Source organism: Capra hircus, chromosome 1 (genome assembly GCF_001704415.2).
Source record: "Capra hircus breed San Clemente chromosome 1, ASM170441v1, whole genome shotgun sequence".
Classification (NCBI taxonomy): Eukaryota; Metazoa; Chordata; class Mammalia; order Artiodactyla; family Bovidae; genus Capra; species Capra hircus.
The window spans coordinates 2698441-2714709 of record NC_030808.1 but is presented as its reverse complement, the minus strand read 5'-3'; the positions used below and the strand labels follow the sequence as shown (position 1 = coordinate 2714709).

Below are 16269 nucleotides of genomic sequence, written 5' to 3'. Positions count from 1 at the left end.
ATAATACATTTTTTATACTTGAAAAAAAAAAAAAGTACATATTCTGCTACCAGAACTGAAATGTTTCTCTATTATAGTCTTCTATTCCCTGAGCAGAAAAACGCTATGGGGAAGAAAGTGAAAAGTTGTCAGGCATTGTTTAAAAAATATGTAGGAAGACAAAACCCAGTCTATCTGGGATCTGGGATCATTTTTCCTCCCCCTGATTCTGATGGAAAAACTATTTTGACCTGTGACCTGTAGAACTGACCCCATGATGTAAAACAGATGAAGAGAACATATTTGCTCTTTGTGATCAGCAAATATGCTAAGGTTGCAGCGAGTCACCAAGGATTCAACCCATATCAAGTGTTCACAGTGGACTGACTAACTCCACCATGGCCTTAGGAATATACAGCACAACAACCTGAGAACCATCAGGATTCCGGATTTTCCTTAAGAGCCGCAAAGAACCCACCTTCAACAGGAGGTAGACAGGCTTCCCGGGTGGCTCCGTGGTAAAGAATCTGCCTGGCAATGCAGGAGACACAGGTTTGAGCCCAGGTCTGGGAAGATTCTTCATGCCACGGAGCAACTGAGCCAGAGCGTCACGACTACCGAGCTCTCGAGCTGCAACTACTGACGCCTGCACGCCCAAGAGAAGCCGCCGCAAGGAGAAACCCGCACACTGCAAGGAGGAAGGAGCCCCTGCTCACTGCAACCAGACAAAAGCCCGCGCAGCACCAAAGACCCAGCTCAGCCTAAACAAATAAACAAGCAAGCGGCAGGGAAACAGCTAACTCAGTGATGGGGGCTTGAGCCTGGAGTCCCACTGCACGCGTCACTCAGGTCAAAACTCAGCTTTGTCACTTACTTGCAAGGTGATTTGCGGCAAACACTAATTATCAGTTTACCCCTCTACAAATAGGGACAAGAACTCCTAAACCATTCTATTGAAATAAGCATTAAGTGACACCATCTATGTGACATGATTATTTCAGTGCCGACTCCTTGCTCAGCTCTCAATAAAAACACTAGATTATTAAAAACACTAGATTATTTTCACTGTTATGCAACACTTGTAAACCATAAGGAAGATGCAACAGGAAGGGCCACTATGAAGGGGAATTCCTTAAAACATGGTACCTATCTCACTGAACTGGGTCTACAGTCTAAGTTGGATGAAACCAATCGCCTCAAATGTGCCGTGAGGCCAAAGGGGAATTCATTAACCCAGCTGGAAGACACGATTGACTCAATTTGCCACAGTGCACGCATACACGCAAACCACGCTGACAAAATCTGGCAGGACCAGTTGGACAGCTTGCATTGCATTAAGATGACCCCCAGTGAAGTGAACGATAAGTGTGCCAAGTTTTACAGTCTCATTCTGATTCATCTCAACTCATAAAGTCAATTTCTGCATCAGGTGTCAAATAACCAGTTTTCACAGGGAAGTGTCTGTGCTGGAGAAGGGGAGGGAATTACCAAGCTAATCCCAGGCTTCAAATACCTCAAAAACAGACAGGGCTCAGAAGTTTCATCACTCCAACCCAAGACGAAATAGGACAGCGTCAGAAATACTGTGTTCACGGCAGTTAATCCATGGCTTTCCCTAAAGTGTCTGCCAAAACAGAACTTTCTTTTTCACCTCAGAAAACACTCATGAGAGGCATCCTGTCACTTTTAAGTCCTTGCAAGTTCCAGGAATCAAAGTGTACAGAGAAAAGGATATTGTACTTGCCGTCAAAATACCCACATCTACACCCCAAGCTCTATCACTTACTAACTTATGTGATCTTGGGCAAGCAAACTACCCATTCCAAGACTTAATAGAAAAAAGAAGGATGCATAATATTATCTGCTTTACTTAACGTCTACCTGAAAACGTTGTTTTAAAACAGAAATTTGAGATTCAACAGGAAACACTATCAAAGACTACAGAAGTACGTTCATTCTTACTCTGTTCGTCATGAATAAGTGCCCCCAAAGTGTTTCATAATTACTGAATGAATGAGAATCAGAATATCTCCCTTCACCCTGGAACTTAAAGTGGGAAGGGAGTAGTAGTTTTGGGTCAAAATTCTAAATGAATCAGAAATCCTGAATATTTTTTATATGCAATAAGCACCAAAAGAATGTAGATTTTAATATTGACATTTAGTCCAAAAATCAACCTGGGGTGAATAGATGGAGAGATGAATCTAGGACACTGAAAATTTTTTATTGGTTCAGAAATTAAAGTTAAAGAAAATTCATCAGTCATTTTGTTTTGCTGACGGTTCTTAACTATTATCATGTTAGAGAAAAGACTTAGCAGTGACTTCCAAAGATGCATGTTCTAAAATCGAATAGGAGACATTATCACTGGAAAAATAAAAGGACCCAAAGATTGAGACAAAGTGCTAGGGAACAGAATAAGGGTAATGAACGTACCTGGGTGATCAATTTACCCAGCTGGCTCAACTGGACCGTAAAGTTTTGGTAACAGCCAATCAGATGGGTAAAAGAGTAGTTGTAAGACTCACAAGGTCCTGATCAACTGTCAAAAAAAGGACAAACATTGCAGGTGCTAAGATCAGACAGGAACTTCCACCAGTGGCCCTTTGAGACCACTGTGATACAATGAGCCATGGGTTTCAGTTTTCGGTTTTGGCTGTGCTGGGTCTTCGCTGCAGCGTGTGGGCTTTCTCCAGCTGCAGCGCCTGGGGGCTTCTCCCTGGGGGTTTCTGTTTCTCTAGAGAGCAGACTCTAGAGTTCTGGCCAGCGGGCTGAGATGCTCCCACACCCTGTGGGATCTTAATTCCCTGACCAGGGATCAAACCCTCGTCCCCTGCGTTGGAAGGCAGATTCTTAATCACTGGGCCCTCAGGGGAGTCCCTGAGTCAGATTTTTAGAACCACATCCTTTCAAGGACAAACTTCATATGACTGTTTCTTGTCTTGATAATTGATTCAAGAAAAAAAAAAAAATCACAGTTCAGGGACAGAAAGGCTGAAGAGGTATGATCCTGCTAAGTTGCAGCAGCTGCTTACCAGGAAAATCTCTTGGGATGCACGCTTGCTCTCCAGAGTACTGGGCTGAGGAGGGGTAACTTGAGGGAGATGGTGGCCCGTGCCCAAATGTGGCTGGTTGCTACTGCCACCTGGCCACCCCTCATCTGGCATAAAGGGACAGTTCCATCGGGGGTGAGCTTGTCTGAAAACTGAGACTATGACAAGCACTCCTGAACAGAGAGGAGGAACCCACCTTCCCTATCAGGTACTACACCATGTGACTACTGGGTGCCTGGAGCAGGACCAGGATTCTCCATGAAAAACTAATCCCTCCACACAGATGGGAGGGCTTCCCAGGTGACACAGTGGTAAAGAATCCGCCTGCCAACGCAGGAGACCGGGGTTCGATCCCTGGGTTGGGAAGATCCCCTGTAGCAGGAAATGGCCACCCCCTCAGTATTCTTGCCTAGAGAATTCCACGGACAGAGGAGCCTGGCAGGCTAGAGTCCATGGGGTCACCAAGAGTCAGAAACGGCTGAGCACACATCTCCCCCCTCATCTCAACAGAGATGAATGAATCGTGACAGGGTTTCCAAATTCTTCCTCCCTAAAGCTTGGATGAAATGGTATTAGCCCAACCATGTTTTCCAAGGCGAGTAAAAAATAGACATCCAAATCGGCCAAACAAAATTCCTGAAAGTTCCCCTATCCAAAGACTGCCCTGATTTTGAGCAACTTCTCAGCATATCCAAATGCATCCCAAGGTAACTGGGAAAAACATGTTCATAGAATTGATATTCTTAAGCCAGCTAAGTCAGTTGGGAAATTTCCCCTGAAATGATAACTTTAATTTTAGAACAGTGAATCTTTGGCAATACTTAACCAACAGGTTCAGCTGGAACAGACATGACTGTGGTTTCCTAGGAGTCAAGGCAGTGCACTGCAAAGTGAAGTAATATATTCTCCCCCGGCTCAGGGAGATCTACCATTTATGGAATGCTTACTATCTGGCTGGCACCATGTAAGTGACTTTAGACCAAAATACTACTCTCTAAGTTTCCCTTGGTTCTTGGTATTCATCATCTTGCGACTATACTTGGACACGGACAACTGCCAATGCGTACAACTCAACTCCAGCATTGCATCACCCACTACGAAGTGTTTGGAAACCGCCAGTCCCAAAGGGCAGAGTTACACAGCTGGCCATCAGATCTTTCCAAACGCCCCCACACAGCCTGGCTCTGAAAGGGGCTCCAATGAAGTCCCAGCTTACTGAAATGGATCAGCTTTTTCAGGAAAGACCCCAAGAATCATGTAATTTTTCAAGATTCTAAGCAGCATCATTCCTCCTCGGAAGCCATGAAGCTACTGAACTCTTGAGAATTCCACCCAACATTCCAAGAGGAGTGACCACAGGACTTGAGAGAGCTCAACTCCCGGATCCCGGCTCAATTTCAAGTCTGAGTCACATCAAAAAAGCACGCCCAGGTCATTGTAAGAGAGCATGGAAAAAAACTGATCTCAACAGAAAATGGGAATGGAGCTGCCTGACTGCAGCTAACTTCTACTGCTGAAATCCTTCTTTCACGACTTCACCATGTCGTGGCTTAAGAGCTCCTAGTGAGAGAAGGAGGTCATTCCATAGAAGACAGTGAGAGGGGATGGTACTCTGTTGAAACTGCTTCTGTAACTCCTGCGAAATGTATCAGACTGTTTCACCTTTAAACTGCACTCCCCAACTATCTTCTTGAAAATACATCAATGCCTGAGTTTGGAAGAGATTGCAACATACAATCGCATCACCAACAACATCTTTTCCAAGCCACTCAGCAGACATGACCCCCATATCCCCATCAGCCTCTCCAGGCACATTTCCTGAGACCCCCACACAGAGTGGGGGAGGGTAGCTACTCTTTCACCATCCAAGACGGAAGCTCAAGGGGAGAGAATCTGGTTTTCAAGGCAAAAGTTGAACCTTGAACAGAGACAGGGGTGTCTCCATCTTAAAGGACACGGCCTTGGCCTTAAGTGAGCCCCGCAGAGGAAGGGCACCACAAGAGAAAGGATGGTCGCACCCAGCAGTGGCTGCCTGCCTCCAAAGACTCTTCCCCAGGCTCATTCAAGAGGACCCAAACGTAGGAAAACGGCCATTTCCATGACGCTCTCCAGCCCCTAACAACCTGGCCTCTCCCTTCACCTGTTCTCCAGCAGCCAAGAAGGAAGTCTTTCAGACCAAAAGACGGTCAGGACGTCAAGCAGTCCTCTTTTTCTTCATCATGAAGCAGAGTGGGACCCGATCATCCCGGCGATTTCAACCCTTCGCCACCGCACAAGCCGCCACTGTGCGCCCAGGAGCTGCCTTTCCCACTAAGAATGGGAGGATCACTCTGTGAATCAGACAAGAGCTCCCTGGACTGAGGCCACGCATGCAGGTGGCTGGTGTGGCAACTCTGCCTGCCAGCAAGGAGGGCGGGAACCATCTTTGTCAGAGGACAGGGGAGAGGCCACCAGGCTAGGGTGCGTCTGACTCGTGCTGCTGATCCCTGGCACTCTGAGGCTAAAGGGCCCCCCAGAGGGCATCACGCCCCCTCTCCCCCGGGATGCCTGCTCCATCCTCCTTGGGTTCTGTTCCTGCCACTGTGGGATCTGTGTTGGCAGAAGGTATATGCGAGATGGCAAAATACTCCAGGAGAAAAGGTTACAGAGAGAGCTGGTAGACTGGATGCTAAGGAGGGAGAGGAAGGAAGAACAGATAGAAACGATAAGTTTGTGCATACGTGTGCCTCTTTGATAGCAAGTGGATTTAATAAGTCAAGGAGCAAGTATGACAGCTGGAAAACAGAGCTGTAATGGGGTCCCCTGCAACACTGTTGCTAGGGGGACACTAGGAACTTCAATTTCGGTATGTGTTTAGGTGGGAAGATAGGATTTGCAGGGGGGCGTGGTGGGGGGTGGGGTGTGGATAACTGCTTTACAGTGTGATGTTGCTTTTTGCTGTATGACAAAGTGAATCAGCTCTGTGTTTACACACATTCCCTCCCTCAAGGGCCTCCCTCCCATCCCCAACCCCCCCCCTTCCTACCCATCTAGGTCATCACAGAACAACACCCAACTGAGCTCCCCTTGCTTTATAGCAGGTTCCCATCAGCTATCTGTTTCACACAACAGTTCAGTACAGCCGCTCAGCCGTGTCCGACTCACATGGTAGTGTATATATCTCCCCATTCATCCCCCCTCCCCTCCCCCATTGTATCCACGTGGTACAGAGGAACCTATTTGCTGGGCAGGAAGAGAAATGCAGACAGAAAGAACACGCATGGGAAGACAGGATTTTAATCAAGTTTCAATCTTCCGCGGAAAGAATCGTCCGCTTGAAAGTCAAATAAAATAATTTTTACAAAAATGTTAAAGAAATTCCTCCCAAAGATTTTCAAAACTGGGATGAATCTCCACGTGTAAGTCCTCGTCTTTTCAAAGAAAAGAGACTAAGTCTCAGTCATAAGCCAGAATGACAGCACACGGTTCCCAAGTCAATCCCCGAGTACTTCACCCAAAACACTCCTTTACGCTCTCCTCATTTTATAACGAAAAACATCTTTTAAAGTGATCTCAGTTTTATATTTTCAAATCAATTCAAATTGTTTTCCAGTTAGGCATTCAAGACTACCGCTCTAACAGGAAAAACACAAGTCCTTATGTCACTGACTCTAACAAATACATTTTTCATGTTGAATGTCTCTGAAGTTGACTATATCTTACAAAGGTGTGATGAAAATTAGCACCATTTTCTTTCTTGGTTGGTGGCACATAAGAGTGGTTTGTCTTAGAAAGGTTAGCAAGTCATAAAAGAGAGGATATAAAACCAGATTTTTAAATAGATAGATAGTCATAACTGCTTGGTGAATTATAGGGGTACAGCAGAGTGTCTACATAAGAACCTACTGATTGTTAACAATTCAGTTCAACTCAACTATTATTTACTGAGCACCCACTTTATGTTTGGGATAAGGAAACCAGACAGTTCTTTATATCCCCACAACCTAAGAAAATGGTGGACACTTTTCCACTCTGAGATAGGGTTGTAAAGGCTAATCAGACTTTATTAATAGTGAATGACAGGGGAGGGGATGAATCGGATATTTGGGATTAACAGATACACTCTACTATATATAAAATAAATGAGAACCTACTGCATAGCACAGGTAACTCCATTCAATCTCTTATAATAACCTATGATGGAAAATAATCTGAAAAAGAGAGTGTGTGTGTGTAGCTGAGTCAATGTGCTGTGTGCTCGAAACATCGTAAATCAACTGCGCGCTCTGCTCAGGCCTGTCCCACACTTTGAGACCCCATGCACTATAGCCCACCAGGCTCCTCTGTCCATAGGATTTTCCCAGCAAGAATACTGGAATGGGTTGCCATTTCCTCCTCCATATAAATCAACTATCTGTCAATTTTTAAAATAAATAATTTTTTAAAGAAGCGAATGACGGAAAGAAACAGACAAATTCTGCAAGAGGAGCTATGGGTCCAATCTGGTTCTGGAAGGTTCGTTGGATTTGGCTTGGCTTGTGAGGATGGGAGGAAATGAACAGGGATAGGAGAGAGCTTGCAAAAAAAGGGCAGAATGTTCCAGGAAAAGCGCAAAGACTCAGGCATGAAAGCATTAACCCAACGTCGTACAGAAGTACATGGAAAGGGGCTGGAGGCGATGGGGCTTTTAGAAAGATAGGCTGGGGTTATGGATGCAACACAGAGAAATTAGATGTTATTAAGTGTAATGAAGTCTGTGATAGGATTTGATTAGGGGAGCTACATGATCAAATATGTTCTCCCCCAATCCCTCCCTACCCTCTGGGGTAACACGAAAGAGAAGGTGGAGGCTTGTTGCAACCAAAGCATCAGGCAGTGCCTGGAGAAAATAAGGAGTTGTTTTTCAGTCCCTAAATCAGGTCTGACTCTTTGTGACCCCATGGACTGCAGCACACCAGGCTTCCCTATCTTTCACTATAACCCAGAATTGTTCAGATTCATGTCCATTGAATCAGTGATGCTATGTAACCATCTCATCCTCTGTCGTCCCCTTCCCCTTCTGCCTTCAATCTTATCCAGCCTCAGGGTCTTTTCTAAGGAGTCCGTTCTTCGCATCAGGTGGCCAAAATATTGGCGCTTCAGCATCAGTCCTTGCAACGAATACTCAGGGTTTATTTCCTTTAGGATGGACAGGTGAGCCTTGGGATAAGAAATGAGGCTGCTCCGTATCCCATTGCTCAGTCACTCTGTTCTATGCATGGAGTCACTAGGACTTGGTGACCACACATATCCCTGTGAGAAATAAGGAGGGAAGGAGAAAAAGAAGGAAGAGACACTCCTGGCATTTCTGGTCTAGTAACTGACAAAAGAGAAGATGACAACACCACCTTCCACTGTGAGAACAAATGGAACATCCAATTCAAGATTACACACTTGAAAGGCCGCAAGTCCCCGCCAGTGGTCCTACGGGAAATTCGGTGTCCATTCCACACAAGGTCTCAAGCCCAGAGGAACTGAGTTTGGAACACACCAATGCAGTCATAAAAGAAAATAAGAAAAATATCCTCCCAAAATGCTTAGATCAGGAAGGATACCAAAACAGAGACACAAACAGTGGCCAATACTACAATCAAAGACCTTAAAATCAACAACAACAACAACAACAACAAAAACCACATATCTCATAACCTATGAGAGGCAACAGGTTAAAAACACTATCACACTATACTTTTATTGACCAAGCCAGGATCTGTAATAATAAATGGATTCACAGACAATTTCACACAAAAGTAAAAGCTTGATGCTTCAGGTTTGGTACCACAAAATTAAAATGTAAATCAGGTTTGAGTGCAGCCCCCAAAACTCCCTAGGGCTGCAGGAACACCCATTATGCTCCCTACTCACACCTTGGGATTGGGGTTATAGTTTAAATAAGATCACTGACTGCAACGCTGACGTTCCAAAACTGCACAAACCACAGTGGAATGTGCCTGGACTGTATAAATAAGTGTGGCTGAGCACCACTTCCAAGAAAGGTAGCATTTAAGGACAATCCCTTCACCTTTCTGTGAGTGAGTGAGATGAGAAGCTGACAGCTATGAACATCAGGTAGATTTCAGGTGAGGTTCCAAGTTACTTACGCTCTGCTAGTGACCATGATAAAGAAGGCGCAAGTAGGGCACATGGCAAAGGGGACAGAGGGATGGCAGGAAAGACAGACACTAATTTGTTCTTCAGTCACTAAGTCATGTCCATTTTTTTGAGACCCCATGGACTGCAGCACACCAGGCTTCTCAATCCTTCACTGCCTCCCAGAGTTTGCTCAAACTCATATACGTTGAATTGGTGATGCCATCCAACCATCCCATCCCCTGTCACCCCTTCTCCTCCTGCCTTCAACCTTTCCCAGCATCAAATTCTTTTCCAATGAGCCAGCTCTTCGCATCAGGTGGCCAAAGTACTGGAGCTTCAGCTTGAGCATCAGTCCTTCCAATGAACTGTGGGGCTACTAACTTTAGAACTCGATCCGACTTTACTAAGAGGATCATTCAGAAGTTTTTACGGTCCCTATACTTAAAAAGAACTGCACGAGTCTTTAAGTTGCTTAACTCAAAATCCATAAATATCATAATGGGAATCATCAAGAGATTTTCTCTGCTGGGCATTCTTTTTACAGTAAATAGGTGATTCAATTAAGGCAACAAGTACCAGTGAGACAAACTCCAGAAATTCAAGATGGAAAACAAATCCTTACTTTATCTTCTTTTTAAGGCTTATTTACTAGTTTGTTTTTGGCTGTGGTGGCTCTTCATTGCTGCACGCAGGCTTTCTCTAGTCTTGACAAGCAAGGGCTACTCTCCAGTCGCACTATGCGAGCTTCTCATTGTACTGGTTTCTACCCCACTCCAGCACTCCTGCCTGGAGAATCCCAGGGACGGAGGAGCCTGGTGGGCTGCAGTCCATGGGGTCGCGAAGAGTCGGACACGACTGAGCGACTTCACTTTCCCTTTTCACTTTCATGCATTGGAGAAGGAAATGGCAACCCACTCCAGTGTTCTTGCCTGGAGAATCCCAGGGACGGAGGAGCCTGGCGGGCTGCCGTCTATGGGGTCGCACAGAGCCGGACACGACTGAAGCGACTCAGCAGCAGCAGCAGCAGCTCAAGGGCCTGAGGGCTTCAACAGCTGTGGCTGGTGGGCTCTAGAGCATTGGCTCAGCAGCTGTGGTGCAAAGGCTTAGTTGCCCTGTAGCAAATGGGACCTTCCCAGACTAGGGACTGAACCTACATCCCTTGCATTGCAAGGCGGATTCTTAGCCACTGGACAAGCAGGGAAGCCCCCTAATTCTGAGTTTAAAGGCTGACTCAAGATCTTTTTGGCTGAATAATGACTAATATTCATCCCAGCCAAATAACAAATTGGAAGAGAAATATAAAGCAGCCAAAGTCATTGCACACTGGATTTCTGAAAGCAGAAGAAAAAGAATTCAAAAAAGCATGTACGCCCCTCCCTGAAGTCATAAGAGGATAATCAACCTCTTTCAACATAAAGACGGTTCCTGGGAGGTCATGAGAACATTTCTAAAACAATGATACATCAAAGTCCCCAGAAAAAACTGATACACACAATCACAAAGTAAGTCTGTTCCCTGTATGACAGCAACCAGCTTAAAAAGCTTGACATTCACTGCCAAGCAGTATCTATGAGACCACACACAAGGCGAGTGAAACACACACCAGGCCGTGCCTTGTAAGAATTAATGAGGACGCTCCTATCCAGGGCTGCTGTTGCTGCTGCTAAGTCGCTTCAGTCGTGCCCAACTCTGTGCAACCCCACAGACGGCAGCCCACCAGGCTCCCCCATCCCTGGGATTCTCCAGGCAAGAACACTGGAGTGGGTTGCCATTTCCTTCTCCAATGCATGAAAGTGATAAGGGAAAGTGAAGTCGAGTCCAACTCTTAGGGATCCCATGGACGGCAGCCCACCAGGCTCCTCCATCCATGGGATTTTCCAGGCAGGAGTACTGGAGTGGGGTGCCACTGCCTTCTCCCCTATCCAGGGCACTAACGTGTAAAAGGTCTAATGGGAATCCTCATCCAATGAAACCATTCTGACCACGCCCCTCCCCAAAACAGAGTGAGTGTGTGTCGTCACTTATTTAATCAACACATAAATTACATGTATGTGCTCTTGTGCAAATACGTTATGCACATTTTAAGTTTCTATGTATGTTTATAATTTTCCTCATTTATTTGAACTTAAGTACACAGAAATTTAAATGCATAACAGAGAAATTCTGAAATTCCCTTCCTACGCCCTCATGAAATCATCTTGCACATATACCCAGTAGTAAAGACCACTGTTGTGGGATAGGGAAAGCCGATCTGGAAACTAAGAAAAAATAAGGAAAGACAGTGGAAAACGCATAGGGATGCCTCCTGAACTTTACCAACATCTCAGGCTTACTGTGAAGCAGTAGTATAGCAGTGTCAAAACCTTCCAGAATCTTCAAGAAGGGAATGCAACCATTCAGAAGACCAAGTCAGTAGACACATACGGAAAACTGATGCCTGCTCTGAACTTGTCTGCTGACAGCACCAGCTCTAGACGACCCATTAAATTGTGTTTTCACAATCAAGACAGTGAAAAATATCCCTTCACTAGTCATCAATAAAACAATGTCATGTGCAGAAAAAGAGAATGATATAAAAAGGAAGATCTCATTTTTGCAACTTCCTCATCCCCAATCCCTGGAAGACAATATAACGATGGGCCAAGAAGCAGTAAGCAAAAACACATTTGCAACCATCACTGCATTGTTCAGTGTGAGTAATCTCAGACACAGCCAGGGTAAGGAGCCAAGAAATCTCAGTTACACAGTCTGGAAGAATAAAGACTAGCAATAACATATGCAAAGGAAAATTATTTTAAAAAAGGTTTTGGTGAGTCTGTTTCTATTTTGTAAATAAATTCATATGTATCACTTCTTTTTAGATTCTGCACAAAAGGGAAGTCATATGATACTTCTCCTTCTCTGTCTGACACACTTCACTCAGTCTGACAACCTCTAGGTCCATCCACGTTGCTGCAATTGGCAGCGTTTCATTCTTTTCAAGGGCTGAGTAATATTCCTTTGTATATCAAACGTATGGTTGCCAGGGGGAGAAGGGATACATGTACTGGCAGTTTCAGATCAACAGGCAGACACTGCTGTATTTAAATGGACAACCAACAAGGCCCTACTGTACAGCACAGAGAACTCTGCTCAGCGTTATGTGGCAGCCTGGATGGGAGAGGAGTTTGGGGGAGAATGGATACATGTATATGCATGGCTGAGTCCCTGTGCTGTCCACCTGAAACTATCACAACACTGTTAATCTGTTGTACTCCATTATAAAGAGTTTAAAATAGAAATGAATGAATGAATTGTTGAAAATATTTTTAAACAAAATTTTCATCCTGAAGTGGGAAATGAAGGTTTCCTCTTCTGGGAGAAATTCTCTCTCTCTCTCTAGCTTCCAGTACAAGTAACAAAAGGAGTTCTCACTGGGGGCCCTTCATCAGCATTTGACCTTGCTGATTTCTTCCCCTAAAAAATTAAAAAATTAAAAAAATTTTAAAAAGTAAAAACCATGCTCCCTCCCCGTGGATTCCCTTATATAGTTCTCACATGTCCTCCTCACCCCAACTGTAGTTTCTACCCTCAGCCTTCTACCTAACTCTCCAGACCGAGTACTTTCCTCTTTAACAGACTTCTTTACTTTCCTCCACAGTGCCGTCTACCTTCATCTCCATTTTAGTACAAATCGCTCTTCCCAAGCCCCTCTGGACACCTCCACAGGGTGAGCCTGTTGGGTGAGCCATAGGGTGAGCTCAAATCTAACACACCATTTAGGGTCAAAACTTTCCACACTTGCGATCCCTCCCAAAAGGCAGCAAGATTCATAAATGTAACAGAGTTGAGATGCAGTCAGAACCAGCCTTCATCTTCTCATTAACGTCCCCATGACCTTGAATGAAACAATAAACATCCCCATGGACCACCTTCTCCAACTGCAAAATAGGAAATCTGCCTTGTAGGTCTGTGCTGGGGACGAAATGAGGCCATGTGTGAGAAGACATCCTTCTGTCGTATTCTGGGCTTCCCTCTGGCTCAGCTGGTAAAGAACCTGCCTGCAATGCGGGAGACCTGGATTCGATTCCTGGGTTAGGAAGATCCCCTGCAGAAGGGAAAGGCTACCTGCTCCAGTATTCTGGCCTGGAGAACTCCAAGGACTGTATTCCATGGAGTTCCATGGGGTTGCAAAGAGTCGGATATGAGTTGTACTTACTTAGGGCTTCATACATGTTTGTCTCTGGACTTGCCTGGTGGCACAGTGAGGAAGAATCCACCTGCCAATGCAGGAGACATGGGTTCGATCCCTGGTCCAGGAAGATTCCACGTGCCATGAAGCAAGTAAGCCCATGAGACACACCTACTGAGCCTGTGTGCCCAAGGGCCACACACTGCAGATACTGAGCCTGGGTGCTACAACCATGAAAGCCCACACGCAAGACACACTCAGCATCCCTCAAGAACGCCACTGCATCGGTCCTGCACCACTAAATGACATGCAAACACCCCTGGCACACCCAGCAGACACAAACCAAAGGACTAAAGGAACAATAGTCACTCAAAGATTTACTCAGGAGGTTAGGGAGAACAGGAGCGTTGGGGTAGATTAATAATGGAATACAAACTTTTAATGTGTATGACTTTCTATAGGAAAAAAATAGACTGGGAAAGACTAGAGATCTCTTCAAGAAAGTTAGAGATAGCAAGGGAACATTTCATGCAACAAAGTGCAAAATAAAGGACAGAAATGGTATGGACCTAACAAAAACAGATGTTAAGAAGAGGTGGCAAGAATACACAGAAGAACTATACAAAAAAAGATCTTCATGACCCAGATAACCATGAAGGTGTGATCACTCACCTAGAGTCAGACATCCTGGAATGCGAAGTCAAGTGGGCCTTAGGAAGCATCACTACGAACAAGGCTGGGAGAGGTGATGGAATTCCAGTTGAGCTGTTTCAAATCCTGAAAGATGATGCTGTGAAAGGGCTACACTCAATATGCCAGCAAATTTGGAAAACTCAGCAGTGGCCACAGGACTGGAAAAGGTCAGTTCTTATTCCAATCCCAAAGAAAGGCAATGCCAAAGAATGTTCAAATTACCGCACAATTGCATTCATCTCACACACTAGCAAAGTAATGCCCAAAATTCTCCAAGCCAGGCTTCAACAGTACGTGAACCATGAACTTCCAAATGCTCAAGCTGGATTTAGAAAAGGCAGAGGAAAGCTGAGATCAAATTGCCAACATCCACTGGATCATCGAAAAAGCAAGAGAATTCCAGGAAAACATCTACTTTTGCGTTACTGACTACACCAAAGCCTTTGACTGTGTAGATCTCAACAAACTGTGGAAAATTCTTAAAGAGATGGGAATATCAGACCACCTGACCTGCCTCCTATATCCAGGTCAATAAGCAACAATTAGAACCAGACATGGCACAACAGACTGGTTCCAAATTGGTAAAGGAGTATGACAAGGCTGTATACTGTCACCCTGCTTATTGAACTTATATGCAGATACATCATGCGAAATGCCAGGCTGGATGAAGCACAAGCTGGAATCAAGATTGCCGGGAGAAATATCAATAACCTCAGATATGCAGATGATACCACCCTTATGACAGAAAACAAAGAGGAACTAAAGAGCCTCTTGATGGAAGTCAAAGAGGAGAGTGAAAAAGCTGCCTTAAAACTCAACATTCAAATAACTAAGATCATGGCATCTGGTCCCATCATTTCAAGGCAAATAGACAGAGAAACAATGGAAACAATGACAGATTTTATTTTCTGGGGCTCCAAAATCACTGCAGATGGTGACTGCAGCCATGAAATTAAAAGACACTTGCTACTTGGAAGAAAAGCTATGACCAACCTAGACCGCATATTAAGAAGCATACACATTACTTTGCCGACAAAGGTCCATCTAGTCAAGGCTATGGTTTTTCCAGTGATCATGTATGGATGTGAGAGTTGGACTATAAAGAAAGCTAAGTGCAGAGGAATTGATGCTTTTGAACTGTGGTGTTGGAGAAGACTCTTGAGGAGTCCCTTGGACTGCAAGGAGATCCAACCAGTCCATCCTAAAGGAGGATGGGTGTTCATTGGAAGGACTGATGTTGAAGCTGAAACTCCAATACTTTGGCCACGTGATGTGAAGAGCTGACTCATTGGAAAAGAGCCTGATGCTGGGCAAGATTGAAGGCAGGAGAGGGGACGACAGAGGATGAGATGGTTGGATAGCATCACCAACTCAATGGACATGAGTTTCAGCAAACTCTGAGAGTTAGTGATGGACAGGGAAGCCTGGCATGCTGCAGTTCATGGGGTAGCAAAGAGTCAGACACAACTGAGCAACTGAACTAAACTGAACTGATGATTTTCTAAAATGAAATACCCGTCTTCCTCCCAAAATAAAATGGCACATGGAGTGGTTAGAAATCAATTTTCTTTTTGTGGAGCATTTTATTGCAAAATTTTGCAAAGCTCTGTTCTTTCAAGATATGCTTCATCAGTCTTCTCCTCTGAATCCCTGTAGTAATCAGTTATTTGAAAACTTGTCTTAATCCTCTCCTCTATTAGGATGGGAGAAGGCAATGGCACCCCACTCCAGTACTCTTGCCTGGAAAATCCCATGGACAGAGGAGCCTGGAAGGCTGCAGTCCATGGGGTCGCTAGGAGTCGGACACAACTGAATGACTTCACTTTCACTTCAGTTTCATGCATTGGAGAAGGAAATGGCAACCCACTCCAGTGTTCTTGCCTGGAGAGTCCCAGGGACAAGGGAGCCTGGTGGGCTGCCATCTATCAGGTCGCACAGAGTCGGACATGACCCATGAGAAGAATCCTTTCATTTTAGGGGACCTCAGTCTACTTTTAAGGTCTTCAAGTGATTGGATAAGGCCCACCCACATTATGGAGGATAACCTGCTTTACTCAATGTCTGATTTAAATGCTAAACCACATTTTAAAAAATGCCTGGTAAAAGAAAACAGTGAGGAAAGAAGGAAAAGAAAGAACAAACCACCATATGATCCTAAAATCCCACCCCCGGGGAAGAAGAAACTATACTTCAAAAAGACACACGCACCCAATGTTCAGTGCAGCACTGTTCACATAGCCAAGACTTGGAAGCAGCCTCAGG

At 44.8% G+C, this 16269-nt stretch overlaps 1 protein-coding gene across 6 annotated transcripts in view; it reads right to left on the bottom strand.

Moving 5' to 3' along the window:
• TIAM1 (T-cell lymphoma invasion and metastasis 1) overlaps window positions 1-16269 on the bottom strand; it is a 462470-nt gene that overhangs the window by 172948 nt on the left and 273253 nt on the right. Inside the window, exon 1 of one of the 6 annotated variants that reach the window (XM_018048528.1) lies at window positions 5173-5381. The exons of the other annotated variants lie outside the window; for them this stretch is intronic. The gene's annotated coding sequence lies outside the window, so the exon portion shown is untranslated. Of the gene's footprint in view, window positions 1-5172; window positions 5382-16269 lie in introns of those variants that run through there. 6 annotated transcript variants of the gene reach the window in all.